General features: G+C 41.7%; 1 protein-coding gene across 1 annotated transcript in view; it reads right to left on the bottom strand.

Moving 5' to 3' along the window:
• Positions 1-14,872, bottom strand: part of USP2 (ubiquitin specific peptidase 2) — a 58,938-nt gene extending 44,066 nt beyond the window's left edge. The window contains exon 1 of the mRNA XM_075277720.1: positions 14,750-14,872. The gene's annotated coding sequence lies outside the window, so the exon portion shown is untranslated. The remainder of the gene's footprint in view (positions 1-14,749) is intronic.
• Between the last annotated feature and the right edge of the window lie 1,726 nt (positions 14,873-16,598).

Here is a 16,598-nt window from a genome sequence, read left to right as displayed (position 1 = left end):
GCCAATCAACAGCCAACTTTTACTAGTAACATGGTGTGGACGCACACCTTGAACATTTAGCCTGGGAAGGGTTAAATCCTGCCAAAACTATGCCTGTAACTAGAGTAAGAGCATGGCTGTAGCACGTTAGTAGACCATAACTTGGCATAGTAAGGTTGGTGGTTATAGCGTGTGTTACAGTGTACTTGTACTATGATGATGTGTTATATACTTGTCTATGGTCACGTTGGAATCGTGGAACTTAGTACATGAGAGTTGCACTGTGGAAGAAATTGTATGTTGCTCTCAAGTGAGGTTCTGGAGAGTATATTATAATGTGTGCGGTCGCTGTGGAGCATTATACTGGGGAGAGGTCTCTGGGAGTATATTATACTGTGTGGGACTCCTGTGGCGCATTATACTGTGGGGGGAGGGATCACTTTGTAAAGCAGTTTATACTGTGTGGGGCAAGTGTGGAACATTATATTGGGTGGCTCTGGGGAGCATGGAGCATATTATATGGTATGGGGGACACTGTGGGGAGCATATTATACTGTGTGGGCCCAGTATGGAGCAGCACACTGTGATGGGGAGGGCTCTGGGAAGTATATTATGTTGTGTGGGGCTGCCTCTAAATCAGTTCCAAATTTTGCCTGACACCAGCCTCTATTCAAAAATCTGGTGCATTTTTAGACTACCTAACTATGCACTGGCTAACTATTAGTAAATCTAGGCTAGTGTATCCAATGAGAGGAATGTAACAATTAAATCTAATGTAGTCAACGGTTGGAGCATAACGGTTGACTTAAGTCTATTGCAGTGGGTGGTGACTGTCGGGGCAGGTAGGTGATCGGAGGTGTAGGTTGTTATGGTGAGTGTCTGAAGAGATAATTTAGTGAGGTGAAAATCATCTGTCACACTGATAGTCTATTTTGCACAATACTTGTAGCATGAGGCAGCATTACGGTAGTACACACTGTTCTGTTAGTATAATTGTGGAGTAAACATGCTGAGCAGAAGGAGGTTTATTGAGGTAAGGATGGAGCTAGCATCGAATTTAGTAGTTACATTTCAGGTCAATGAGCTAGCTAGGTTTATAGAGTTGTCCCCAGATAGAGAACTATTCCTATATAATTTGTGTTGGGCCTCGTACAGACAGGCCTGCTGGTCTATGTTTAACAGTCCATATTCCTCATAGCACTGTCTAGTTCTACTTGTAACCTTATTCCCTCTTACAGTAAGCTGTGTGGATTGTTCACCTGTTGTGTTTATTATGCCCTCAAGTAATTGCCATGTTATATTGTGTGCTGGAATGTGTGGTGTAACTATCGGCTATACACAGGGGCACTGCCAGACCCTTTCAGTGTCACAAATGGGCTTCAGAGCAGATTCAGAAACATAGAAAATGGAGCTGTGCAACCTGGGCCGAGTTACAACTTTGTGAGACTAGCAAATGGGTTTGTGCCAGTAGCTATAAGACCTCAAAGAGTCTGAGTGGTGCTGTGTGGGTGGGGTAGGCTTTTGGCATGAGGACCCACAGTAGCACATAGGGGCAGGCAAGAGGCAAAAGTCATTGTAGCACAGCCTGACTATGGTGAAACAGCAGGAGTACTATGAGGTCTTTGTAAGGACCCCCCCAGAATTGTTTGTGCCACAGTTGCTAACCACTTAACATGCATGAGTGTTAGTTGAAGAATACCTTTCACCACCTCCTGCAAGCCCAGTTCTTTAAATCAATTAAAATTGCTGCTCCACTGATTCTGGCACAGTTGGCTTTTTTTCTCTAGCCCCCTCCATTCCTAAGCAATCAATACTGTTAGTTTTGGTGCCTGATATTCTATATAGACTCCTGTACTGTCAGGAGGGCATTGTCAGGCAGGAGCAGACAAGAGGTGTGACTCTGAGCTCTGACACTGGCTGCCTCTGATTGGAGCTCTGAGTCACACCCCCTGCCTGACACTGCCCTCCTGACATTTCAGAGCTGCAATAGCACACCAGGCACCAAAACTACCTACACTAGTTGCTCAGGAACAGTGGAGGCTAGAGAAATCCCAACTGTGCTGGAATCAGTGGATCAGCAGCTATTAACAGATGCTAAGAACTAGAATTGGTGGAGGCGGTGAAAGGTCCTGTTTAACATGACACTATACTATTACAGGATGAGCTACAGTCTCACTAGTAGGTGTCACTTATGACATATATTTGACATATTGCTGCAACAGCCGTGATTACTGTTGTCACCAGTTACATCCATCTAACAAACATACTGACTGCAACAGCTAAGTGGTTTCTGTGTGTCTCTAGTCAAGCATTGCCAAACCCTTAACTGAGAGGGTGGGGTGCCAATGCATTGCCATGGTGATGTGGGTGCTTATTTAAAGGGGTATTCCCAACTTGCCTGTTCACCATCCAGCAGGCTGCCTGCTCTGTTCACTTCCTGGCTTTCTCGGTGAGTTGGTGGGCAGGGTTTCACTTGCTGTCTCCCAGACAAAGCCAGCTCTGGTATCTCTCTTCATAGTAGAACATGTTTGCAGTTAGTAATGAGGGATGGTTGTAAATAAATTAGCACAATATCACTGGAAGATGCACAATATGAAGCTGATGTAGCAGCGCTGGATTTGATAGGTGATGTGAATCCCAAATTTACATGCTACAGGAACAAGAGTCAGTTTGCAATAAACTCCGTCTTAGGTCTCTGTATACATTACATTCAGAGGTAACGGACTCCCTGTCTCAGCCCTTATCAGCAAAATTCAATTAGCAGACTGATAGCTGGAGATAAACAGCGCAGAAATACAAGCTCTGAGCACTCAGCTCCACCTCCCTCCTAAGAGCAGGGAGCTACATCACCTATCCTGGGCGGAGAGATAAGATCATCCCAGGTCAGTGGTTATGGAGACGCAGTGTAAACAATGAAGAGAATAATCTCAGATAGCAGCCAAACAAAGCAGTTTTGCTGAAGCAATGTATTTAGGAAAAGTCTTAAATCCACATAAGCTACCAGTATAGATAGGATCCTTGAGATGGGACAACCCCTTTAAGGTTGTCATATCAACATCAGTCAGAGTTAAAGGGGGTTCTCCCATCTCAGTCTTTCAGCCAGGCTGCATGCAGTGTCTGCTTCTCACTTCCTGTATTTCTTCTCTCTCCTCCCCTTCTGAATGGGGACACACAACACTTAAGCAGATCAGATATTATGCACATTCTTGTACAGAACCTACTCAGTGTTATCTGTGTGTTTACATAGAGAAATAACAGACTTGGCTTTATCAGCAAACAAGCAAATTAGCTGAACATTTTGTAAGTGAAGTCACTTGTCCTCTCTCCCAAGTCTGTGGTTATAGCAATGCTTTGTAATCAATGGAAGGAATAAGGTCACATAGCAGGCAAACAAAGCAAAATTTCTAAAGCAATATGTTTAAGAAAAGTCTTCAATTTACATAAGCTAGCAGTATAGATAGTATCCTTGAAATGGACCAACCCCTTTGACCTACTGGATCCGATCAGAGGCAGAGTATAATAGGCTTACCAAATAGCCTTAGACTGAATAGAATAACAAACTACCACACAGAAATATTGCAGTTTATTATACTATCCCTCAGGCCCCCTACTGACATAAGTCCCAAAATTAAATAACATACAATATTTTCAAACTGTAAAAAATTGACAAAAATAATTCTCCCATTAAAAATGAATTTATTACCATAAAATATGACATTGATGTGTTCATAACAACCCATACTATAAAAATAATAAATTTTTTATCCTGAACGGTGAACACTGTTAAAAAAGGAAAAAAATAAGGTCCTTAAGGAGTTAAAGTGTTGTGATGTTACCCATGACTCAAGCTCGGGCATAGGATACGTCACCAGTGTCACCTGCTCATTATATTACATCCACATGCCATAGTAAGATTAGACATGGCGGGTAAAAGACTCCTAAAGTCTCCCAAACTGAACTATGTCAAAAACTAAACTGAAAGACAATCCAACAGGCCAAAGAATGGTACGCCATTGTTCATGTCCTAGGTTTTGTGTACATTAGGCCGCCTTGTGCCAGGGTAGACATCTCTGTGCAGTGACTGGAACATAACATAATGCCTTCCAGCTTTGTGTAGCTGACAACATTATGCATTGAGGAAACCCTAACCCTAAGGAGAAGCTCTGCCTTGCAGTCATTGTCTCATTTGGTCATACAGATGATGATCTTGCTCTCTCAATCACTCCTGTCATGTCTATCATGTACGACTTGTTCTGTATACATGTAGAGGGAGCAGACTCATGCACTCACTCAATCCTGTGAAGCACTTACCCAGCTTTCGCTCTAATGTAAAGCATCAGATTATATAAGATGATATATGCGTTAAAGCTTGGCTATACACATGAGATTCACCCGACTACTGGAAGAGATAGGCTCAAGTCAGAAGAGCATGCATGTGTAACACTGGCCGACAAAAAAAAACACTTTTTGAAAAAAAAATTTGTCTGGTAAAGTGGTTTTAATTGTTTTTTAGGTGCTGATCACTAATCTGTAATTAGTTTTTCTGTATCACCCACCGTTTTTTTTTCTAATTAGCCTCAACCGTTATTTCGGATATCACGCGCAACAAATGAAATTTATAATAGAAAAATTGAAAATGTAACATCCATTTATAATGAACATTGTTTATTTACTTTCTTTATGGTATTACTTTACATCTGTTTGTATTTTCGAATTCTTTTGCCAGTAAAACTGCGTACATTGCCTTTCCTCTTGTACGATTTTTCTGGTTGGTCTCGATGTAGCGACCAGCAGTAGTCTTCCATCATTGCAACGTTCCAACGACCCTGATATCTTTTCTCCATCACCTTGATATCCTGTTGGAAGAGTTCGCCTTGTTCTTCACTAACTGCTCCAAGATTTTCAGGGAAAAATCTCACATGCGAATTCAAAAAGTGAAGTTTGAGGCTCATTAGACATCCTAGATTTTGAAATTTTTGCAGCATATTTTTTCGTAGTCTGGATCTTTGTGATTTCCAAGAAACTTGGATACCACATCTTTGAATGCGTTCCATGCCTCCTTTTCATCTTCTGTCATCGTCACTTCAAAGTTAATATCAAACATCAGATTTCGGATATCAGGCCCAACAAAAACACCTTCTTTAAGTTTCGCTTCTGAGAGGTGAGGAAATTTTTCTCTCAAATATGTGAAACATGGTCTAGTCTTAGGTAAGGCTTTCACAAATTGTTTCATAATGCCTAATTTGATGTGAAGAGGAGGGAGCAAAATCTTTTTCGGATCAACCAAGCTCCTCCTCAGAACATTTCTCTCCAGGAGTAAGGGATTGACAAACAGGCCATTCTTTTTTTATCCAATGAAGGTGACGAGCTCTACTGTCCCACTGACACAAAAAACATGGGAATTTAGTAAATCCTGACGGCTGACCTAGTAGCATGCACAGTACCTTTAAATCTCCAAAGAGCACTCATTCATGTTCTAGATACTTTATCTTGTCTAGGATTAGTTGAAGATTTTCATAACTTTCTTCAAGACGCACAGAATGAGCAACAGGAACAGAAGCGTATTGGTTGCCATTATTGAGCAGAACAGCTTTCAAGCTTCTTTTGGAGGAATCAATGAAGAGCCTCCATGCATCTGCTACGTACTATATACCAAAATCAGTCATCAATCCAGGGACATCATGACAAAACACCAGGTTTTCTTCCTGTTCAAAATAAGGAGTAAACTTGAGTTCTCTCTTTCTATAAAAATACACTGACGTTCCTTCGACCAATAGATTTTTTTTCTTGTAAAAGTGAACCCAGTAGTTCTGAATTTTCTTTGCTAAGTCCAAGATCCCTCACTAGGTCATTCAACTCATCTTGGAAGAACAACTGGGGCTGAGCGCGCAAATTACATTCAAACTCTGGATCCGTTTCACCTTTCTGTCCATCACTTTCGGGAGAATCTGTATCCAAAGGCATCTCTAACAATACAGAGGCACAGGAATTTCTTCACTGTGAGGCACTGGACGAATGGCAGATGGAAGGTTTGGGTACAAAATATTCTTTTTGTTCTTGGAATTGTAACCACTAACTTCAATGCAGCAGAAATAGCAATCATTAAGGTGATCTCTTTGTTCCCTCCAAATCATCAAGATGCCAAATTTAAAAGCTTTCTTCTTTCCTTTCAACCATCTTCACAAATCTTCAACACAAATATAGCACACTTTGTGAGGTGCCCAAGTCTTGTCTTCATCTCCAAGTCTAATGCCAAAGTAGGCAAAATACACTCTCTTAACAAACTCAGACACAGGCCGCTGTTTTTTTTAAACAGTAAATTCACCACATACATAGCAAAAGGAATTTGGAGATGTAACACAACCACGAACGTCATGGGATGCCATTTAAAAAAATACTGAATGAAACTATAATAAAGCAGAAACAGACCTTAGGGTGCATGCACACTACGTAACGCCGGGCGTGTATGAGAGCCGTACACGCCGGCATTACGGCAGACTGCCGAACACTTCCCATTCACTTCAATGGGAGCGCTCGTAACAGCGGCGTTTACGAGCGCTCCCATTGAAGTGAATGGGAAGTGTTCGGCAGCCCTGCTGTAACGCCGGCGTGTACGGCTCTCATACACGCCCGGCGTTACGTAGTGTGCATGCACCCTTATGCAGTATTGCGTGGCTTTATATAGCCAGGATAAAATCGCGTTTAACCAATCGACTTACGATGATTGGTAAATGAATTAGATGTGTAATTATATTGGGAGATAATGATACGTAAAATAGAACTTAGCTCTGATTGGCTTAAACGTGCTTCCAATAATGAAAAAGGGGCGGGGCTTTTGTCTAAATCTGAGATGTGATAGACAAATTTGGAGGTCATTTTCAGTTTCAGCGCACAAAAATACATGGAAATAGCCTATTACTCAAGAAAAAGTTTTTTGGTCGTTGGCCTGTGTATCTATGGCATGAGAGGAGACCATGTCAATGATCTGGGATATTGAGATCTAACTTGCCCAACATCTACTGTCCAAGAAAAGTCTGGAGGGCTCCAAACATATAAGATAGCCTGACAATCCCGATGAACCTGGAGAATTTGGCTGATATCTAATGTGTATGGCCAGTGTTAAGGAGCTCTATCATTAGGAAAAGTCATTTTTAGCTAAGCACATCCTTGCATAGCCTTTAGAAAGGCTATTCCACACCTACCTTTTGTATGTAAATTGTGTCAGTAGTTTTTGAATAAGTCTGTTTTTATTCATATGCTGATTAGGCTTCTCCATGCACCCTGGAGGTTTCTGTGTGCACCCTCTGCTATTCTCTATGTGTATGTACAGCAGAGGCTGCTGTGCTGATGACTCCTCTCTCTGCTCTCACACACATAGAGAATAGCAGAGGGTGCACGCAGACAGTTCCAGGGTGCACGAAGAAGGCTAATTAGCATATGTATAAAATGAACTTATTCAAAAACTACTGAGCTAATTTACATACTAAAGGTAGGTGTGGAATAGCCTTTCTAAAGGCTATGCAAGGATGTGCTCAGTTAAAAATGACTTTACCCATTGATAGAACCCCGTTAAACTTTCCACTCCTTTATTTTTTGCAACCCTCAGGGCAGAAAAGGTGACTTGACTAATTCACTTTAGATTTCATCCAACTTTCTAATCTTGATAGTCTATTCTTAGGATAGGTCTTTAGTGTTAGATCAGCAGGTTTGTCCTGCATGACTCCTGCTAATGTATACATGCTGGTAGTGACGCTAGTCACTTGGCATACGATGTGTAATGGCAGGTTTAGGTTTGTCCAAGGCAGTGCCAGTATCATAAGTCTATAGTATATATAATAGCCTATCCCAGGGGTCATCTGCTGTGAAACTACCCTTCCCGGCATGCACGCAGGTTTGACTGTTCTTGCAATTATATTAATATTAATAATATTATTATAATGCTAAATTTTCTAACATTAAATCTTTTCTTCTTTACAACTTGAAGATGGCGTACATTAAAAGGTATGAAATGCGACTGTAGATCTGGAGCTTTATCAGTATTTTTCCTGTCAAAATAAGGAACATCATGATACAACCCTGATGGACCCCGGTGTTAAATCAGTGACGCATGGAACGCGATGATCGCCATGTACCTGGTACACTACAATAATAGTAGCCTATACTGAAATGGTATATGTAAAACAGGAACTTGAGAAATGATAGGAAGTCTCTATGCACAGTGAATGGGAACATATCCTGAGATTTATAGCCAGCCAGGCAAAAGTCCAAGGTACAATATGCCAAAAGCATCCACCATAATAATTATAGTGATAAATGAGTCAGACTGGCAATGTGCCTCCCTGGTTGTAGCAGCCCGTACATCAAGCTCTTGTGTATAAAGCCAATACCTTAGCCCATACCGACTATGAATGCATAGGTACCGTAATAAGGTTATATGTTATGCCGTATAATGTCCACACATTGTAAAATAACGTGGTCATTTGTATACTGGGACAACTCTATTACGTTTTATTACCGTACTTCATCTTTGTGTATTCAGCATGGTGTGTTACAGTCCCTGCAAAGTGGATGGGATTTGCTAGATCACATTGCAGAAAAATATCAGCAGAGAAATGCTACAATTTCCAAAACCATTGCGTTTTTGGAAATATTAGCACGTCAATTATACCTCCGGAAATGCCGCCGGTTTCCCTATAGGTATAATGGATGCAGAAAGATTGCAGAGGAAAATTCTGTGGACTTTCAGTGACAACCCACAATGCTTTCCAAAGCATTTTTTCCCCAAAGCGCTTTTTCGTTGTCACCCGCTACATGGGGCCTTAGCCTAGAAGATCATTCAGGAGCGGGACTAGAGACCAAAGTGTCTGGCAGCCAGTCTGGTAATAAAAGGCATTCTGCAGCTTACTATGTATTTCTACTATGAGTTCAGGATCGGTGTCAAAATCCTGACCAAAAAAATGTCTCCCATTGAAATCACAGAAAAAAAGAAACGACATGCCCTTTCTTCAGGCAGATTCCGTGGCCGATTCAGCTGCGGACGTCTGCCTGAAAACACTCCCTCCCGACTAGGCCCATTCATTTGGGCCTAATCTGGAGCGGAGTTCTGCGACTGCACCGGCATCCAGTCGCAGCTACTGTTTTTTTTGTCCGGAATCTGAGGAGGCTTCCGCGTCAAATTCCAGACCAAAAACCCCCGTCTGAACTCAGCCTTAGAATACATGCCGGCTACCTACAACAGTCAAATGGTCCAAATCTTTTAAATAAAGACCTAAGTAAAGCATTTTGGGTTGGATGAAGTTATATTTTATTTCAGTATTTTGGATTGGAAAAAGATATTCCTTCTCCTCTGCTGGCTCCTCGTGTATTTGGGGACTTAAATTGTGTACGTAGTAGACAAATCCCACAAGCTTGCCAGCCAGAGTTCTTACAAATTTCCTTGATATTTTGTTAGTCGATATGGATTCGTTTTCTTAGCTTACATTCACATGAATATGATAATTGGCTGACAAAAAGTGGCATTAAAATCCATTCATGTGAATAGGGGCTATCCAAATGACCGATTTTTTTGACAGCCCATCCAATAATAGGTCATATTCTGTTTTTGGACGTTTACATTGATCCCTTAATTCACTCAAATGTATGAGAAATCTGTGAAAACGTCACCACTCAGGTGCAAAACGGTTGTGAAAAATGGTTTTATCCGTTCCCAATAATCAGTCTAAGGCCTTACTGACATGGCTGTGAAAGACACAGATTTTTTTTAAAGTTTCTGCACCGATATCTCCCCACTGTCAGAAAGGCTGGCCTTATAGCCTAGCTCCATCGCTGGGCTGTCAGGTACGCAAATTTCCCCCATCTTCTCCGACAGTACTCTTCCATAGCCTTGTACTGTCAGGGTGGACATTTCTCACAGCCCAGCAATGACGCTAGGCTGTAAGGCCCGCCCTTCTGACATCGGTGGCGAAAGTAACAGCTCCGATATCTCCATCATTGGGGCACATATCGCGAGCGCTGACAGTGTGCTGAATTCATCTTACTTTTGCCTTTCTAGCAGTATGTGAAATCACACATCTATGTGGTATGTAATATCACATATCTTTGAGAACATGAAAAGACCTCATAATAGTGCTGGCCACTTGATTTCACCAAGCCAAAAAAACCATCGTTCACTGGCAGTACATGCCCCTGTGTAATATGGGCAGTGCTGCTGGCAAACAATGAAATGACATGCTGTTAAAACAATTTTCCCCTGGCTTGTGCTCTGCATCGCACTGTGAAATCTGGCTTAGAAAGAGTCTAAGTACGGTTGAGAAGAAGTCTTTGTATCTAATACCGTCCTTACTGTCAGACTGGCTCCTAGAATCTGTAGTAAAGTTTCTTCCACTATTATAGTAATAACATTGCTTTCTCCATGTCCTCACATAACATTGTAGTGTGTAGCCTTACAGCAGCAGAGACATATCTACACGTTGCAATATTCGGTGTTGATTTGCATTGCAAGGAGTTGATTATTAGTGGATGATCCTATCAAACCTTGGGACCGATGGAGAAACTGGATGCCTTGCCCGGGCTCGGTTTCCTTGAAATGCGCTGACATGTTGTTCGAACAGGGAACAGAAAATGACTGCTGACAGATTTGCAAGCTCACAAACATTTCACCAGGCATTATTTTTTTTCATGAGGATTCGATGCGTATTCTAAGCCAAAATTCATCTGAAATCTTTCTCCAACTAATTTTACTGGGAATCTATGCAGTGGTTTCTATGACTTAGATGTTTTCTGTGCAGATATGAAATCCACGTCAATAAGTGACTAGTCTTATTGATGGACGGCTTATTCTTAGTCATCTCTCTTACTGTTTTTGTTTTTTTTGTTATCGTACAATTCCCGTTTCCTGTTTGAGGTTATTGTTTCATCCTGATCTGACTGATTTATCTAAAAGGTATCAGAACTTTTGTCAAACTTTAACCTCTCACACACGACTGAGCATGCAGTCCGATGGGGTTTCAGATGCTCCATTCTGTAAGATACGGAGTATGTCCTATCCAACTCCGTGACAACAGAACAGAGCAGAACCTGAAATTTTTTAAATGGCCAACTACTTCCATTTCTTTGTACTGCGACGTCCCTCTAAGTGGGTAGATAATACGCAATGCTGTAATAGTAAGGAAGCTGTGCCTGGTACATTGCTGAAGTAGACTTAGATTCTGTCATTTTATCCCCCAAAAACATGATCACGACATTAAAGTGGTTAGAGAGGGGATAGGCCCCTTCTCTCAACCTATCAGCCCTTATGACAAAATTGCCAGCCTTTAAGGGTTTGCCATGGCAGCGAGGAACCATAACCATGGCCAGTGGCATAACTACCGGGGTAGCAGGCGTAGCAGCTGTGTTTTTTTTCGTTTCTTAATAGGCTGTTACCGGCTACAGTTACTCCAGCTGGTAAAGGGCCCTATTTACTTATCAATCCTGGCAGGAGCCGGGATCGGTAAGTGACACCGCGGGCCCCACAAACACTATTATTACACTCGTGAATCTTATCAGACCCCCGAGTATAATGATTGGAGGTCCAGGGGAGGTAAGGTAACATAACGGACACTGTTACTTGCCTCTCCAGGCAGGTTCGGACCTACTTATGTGACTCTCCCTGACGTCACATGACCGGGGCCTGCGTCCCGGGTCATGTGACATTCTGGGAAGATGGCCGACACCACCGAGGACTACAGCGGAGCCGGAGATAGGTAAGTAACAGTGTTTTTTATGTTGGTACCCCCCTTCGGTCTCCGATTATTATACTCTGGGGTCTGAAAAGACCCCAGAGTATAATAATTGTTTATGGGTGTCCACAGTGGGACATAATATTGTGTGTAGGGGTTAATATGGGACATAACACTGTGTGCAGGGGCCACTATGGGGCATAATAGAGAGCGCAGGAATTCGTTCTGGGTCTTCGGTGGGAGTTAGTTGGGGGTGGGCATGTCAAAAGTTTGCCACGGGGCCCCGCCGTTCCTAGGTTCCTAGTTACGCCACTGACCATGGCCTTCAGGCTGTCATGTATAGATGCCTATGAGGCCCTGCCGGGAACAGTGCCTATTAGGCTCTGCTAAAATGTAGAATACATAGCAATTACAATATTGCAGTATATTGTACTGGTGATCTTGGAAATGAATACTCAAATCCCCTTGTGGGACTGTTTAAAAAAATGCTTAAATATTAAAAATATTTAAAAAATCTGTAAAGTTCACAAAACCTCTTTCTTATATAAATAAATTGTATTGCTGCATGCTTAAAACCTAATCTAAAAACTAGAATTGATTAATGGTTATTCAGTACACCTTGTCATAAAGGAGGCGCACTCTTTGCCACCTCAGGGGTTATCTGCCCCAATATTTATACCGCTTTGTAGTTGGCTTACTAATTTTTGACACTATTATGTCACATTTTTGGAGTGTTCTGGTGTAGATAAGCTGCTCCCTTCTTTCTGATTATTTACACCCGTATATCTAAGGCCCAGTTCACATCTGCATTCGGGCCATTCCGTTCCCTCTCCGCATGAAATATGTGGAGAGAAAGGTCCTGGAGGCAGCACTTTATCTACGCATTTTTTGTGCGGAAACCACATGGACCCCATTATAGTCTATGGGGTCTGGTGGTTTCCTAAGGTAACTGCTTTTTTATGCGGTTTAGGTTTCCAAGAAGACACACTGAAAGGAATCCCGAACGCAGATGTGAACCAGGCCTAACATGTTGGAAATTTTCAGCCCAAACAAGATGTAATATTTCCCCAGAGACGCGCCGTGTTTAGTCATAACCACAACAACAAATCTGTACCCAGCAGGGCTCACAATCTCAACTCTCTACATAATTTCTTTGGATGTTTCAGAGCAAACTGTGAGTACAAGCTCCTTGCAGATGTTGTCCATGGCTGGTTTGAGCCCAATGACCCCAGCACTGTGAGGAATCAGGACTACACACTGAGCCACCTGGTTGCCCGCACAGCCCGGGGCTGTCTCATGTGGAGAGTCATAACATGAAGAACAAACAAAGGCATTGCAGTTTTTTTCAGGCATTCCCCCCAAAACCTTAATAATATCTAAACAAACCATTACATGTACTCCAAACAGTATACGTGATACCTAATATATAACTTGTATAAAAAGTTTATGGTTTTTAAAATACAGATATGACCTGCAACTAGGGATGAGGCTTCATGCACACAACTTTTTTCTACTCCGTGTGTCTGTTCTAATTATTTTACAGCGTGTCCTATTGAGATCTGTTTCATGGTTATAGGCCACCCATTGTAAACAATGCAACTGTAAAAAAAAATGGATGTCAACCTGGAAGACACTCAGATTGCAAAAATGTGCATGAAGCCTTAAGGAAAGTTCACACAGTGGAAAATGAACAGGAATTCCTAATTTTCCCGCCACTGGTTACCAAAAACGGGATCCCAATACAGGACAGCGGCATTCACTCGAGGGGTTCTGCTACTGGTTAGGCCCACATGAATGCTTATTTTGTAGCATCCTGCTGCCATCTCTGACTCCCATTGAAAACAATGGGCGCCAGACTCTGACGCTGATTCGAGGGCGGAATCTGCAAATTCCTCCGTATGAAGGAACCCTTAGTGGGGGTAACCTACGGAAATCCAATCAAAACAAAACATTTCTGACCATAATAATAAATGCAACCATAAACCTTGGGACGCAATAAAATCAGCCAGTGGTATTTCATTTACCTCATTTCCACACATGCAGATTCCTTGCTACAATCCAAACAAAGGCTCCCATTCTTGGAATCCAGTTGTTGACTTTACCAACGTATCACAGACTTTGTGATACATTATACGATGCAGTACATATGGTTCTTATACTATTAATAACTATATGGTCAGCCCCTTGTAACTAGATGAGCATTTTATAAGTCCAACTCTCTCGGCTGGACTCATAAATGCTCATATTACTATCAGGACTAGACAGCACATTCTGTCATGGATTCTCAACGTTAGTCTACGAGTCTCAGCAGGTCTAAAAGATACAGTAAATAATACATGCGGTTTGTATTGTGAAATCTGCTGACAGATCCTTTTTAGTGACAATGCCTCGCTGTGACGTCGAGGTCTTAACTACCTAGTGAGATCATCGCTCTTGGTAATGGGCACCTTTTACAGAGTACTACCGAAATATAGTGACAGGGTATGAATTGTAGAGTAAATGGGGAAGCTCAGCACACGAGTATCAGTGAAGCCCCCTGAATTGGCTTATATATATATATATATATATATATAATTTTTTTTTTCTGCCAATTTTCTGACATGGCTTACTTTGTTGCGAAAATTTTTTTAAAAAATGTCTTAAGCTGGTTCATAAATTTGCTGCAATTCTCTAGGTAGAGGGCTCCAGTGTTCATTAAAAAAAAAATTTTGGGTGCATTTTCTAAGCCAATCAATAGAGGATGTGCATATGGCAAAATAGGTATACTGGTAACAGGTCAATATAACAATGGTGCACAACAATAATAAATGCGGAGCAATGAAGGAAAAAGTAGCAAAACCCCTAAAACAAGCCCAAGTTCCAATGGAAGAATAACCATAAGTGTCAGTGACCCTGAAAATTAGCCATTAAGGTAAGTTTTATTCCTTATTTACTTCTTTAACCCATTTGTCTTTCTTGGCCACCCAGTTAGCATTATTTTAACACCCATTGCAATAAAACAGATGAGCGTGAGTCCAGGAGAGTGGACACATCATGGCCATGTCTGATCTCACCTTCTATAGGGTAGCAGCTGTTTGTGGTTAGGTCTCAAACTCCTTTTAATGCCATTCACCTCTTCTCTGGCAGAAATCGACAGCGATATGAAGGCTGTCCGGTAGATACGTAACCCCAGATCTGTCCAGGCAGGGCCTGTCTTGGAAACTCAGATCTGCTCTTCCCCCTGGAATCCTTGACTCAGGTTACAGTGAGGATATATATAGCTGCTGACTCTCTGCACACTATCTCAGATTCCAGCCTTTCACGGTAATTAACCACTCATCTTCCAGAGAGAGGTCCACATATAATTAATCTCCAAATAATTACCCCTAAATCCAAATCTCCCAAATCTCTCACTTTTGGATGGACAGTCGCTACTTTTGACCCAAATTCCTCTGTCTGTCTTTGTTACCTAAATGTCCATCTATAATCATATATATAGTTGTATTAATAAACTGAGGCTACTTGTATGCCCGTAAATATATGGTCAGCTGATCGATGATGTAGTAAGCCCATGTGGCAGTGATCACGAGGGGTTGGCACGAACAATCGTCTCTCCTCTTACACACTATACTTTATTATTAGCCGCACATTCCCTGTTTACACAAAGGGATATTCGGCCGAAAAACTAGGACATGCTTCATAATTTGTGGCGCTTGAACATGGTACGGATATATGGTGGCAAAAATTGTGGTCTTATGTCTGGGCCCATAGAAAAGAATAAAAACTACAGTCATGTGCATGATGCCTATATTGCTCCAGAAACTGGTTTCCAATTCTATATCAGAGCCCAAAATGATATTATTTATTTATTTGGATCATTTTGACCTTAAAGATATCTATACTTAGATTATTTTTGTGCTTCTATTTTGAGAAAAATTAATTGACACAGAAAAATGTTGGTGACATGACAAAAACAACAACAATTTAGTCTTTCCAACTTTATGGTACGTTTACAGCAAGGACAATAACTTGTTGTACTTCACAGTTCCTAGTCACTTAAGGGTAAGTTCACACTGGGGTTTTTTTTGTCAGGATTTTGAGGCCTCATCCGCCTCAAAATCCTGACCAAAAAGACAGCTCCCATTGAAATCAATGGGAGTCGGTCAGTTCTTTTTTCTGGGAGCCGTTTGTTCCAGGTCCCGGAAAAAAGAAGCGACATGTTCATTCTTTCAGGTGGATTTGCCTCGCGATACGGCCTGAAGACACTCCCTCCTCCTGACTAGGCTCATTCATTTGGGCCTAATCCGGAGCGGAGTGCACAACTGGATGCCGGTGCAGTGCACCAGCATCCAGTCCCAGCTACCCGTATTTTGGTCCGTAACCTGAGGCGGCAACCGCCTCAGGTTCCGGTCCAAAAAAACCCATGTCAACTTACTCTAAAACACTTGGGGGAATATTTACTAAGCAAAATATGCCAGAATTCTGGAGTAATTTCTGCTAAAAAACCGTCTAAAATGTCTTGTACGACATTTTTCAAGGCACTTTTAGATACTTTTATGACTTTTCTACAAGAAATAGCGTGATTTTGTGGGGAAAGGGTTTGGCTTCTTGGTAAGTGAACATGGCCTAGGTTGCGACACCATAAGCCAAAAAATGTACCAAATATGGGCTCACTTTTCTTTCATGAACTAAGCCAACTAATAGGAGGTGTAAAGTTCAACTAGACTGTTTAATAATATGACAGATTTATCAAACAGTCATGAGGACTCCCCGGAACAGAATACCAAACGCATCTGCAAGCGGTGGGCCAGTGAAAGCACAAGGACTATAATGGGGTCTGTGTATTTGCCATCAGATCTTCGCAGGGATCAATCAGACAGGAAAGTACTTCACAATCTACTTTTCTGCACGCATGATTCGTGC

This window comes from Leptodactylus fuscus, chromosome 6, assembly GCF_031893055.1.
Source record: "Leptodactylus fuscus isolate aLepFus1 chromosome 6, aLepFus1.hap2, whole genome shotgun sequence".
Lineage (NCBI taxonomy): Eukaryota > Metazoa > Chordata > Amphibia > Anura > Leptodactylidae > Leptodactylus > Leptodactylus fuscus.
Note: the sequence above shows the minus strand (reverse complement) of the source record. Positions and strands in the feature narration are given on the sequence as shown.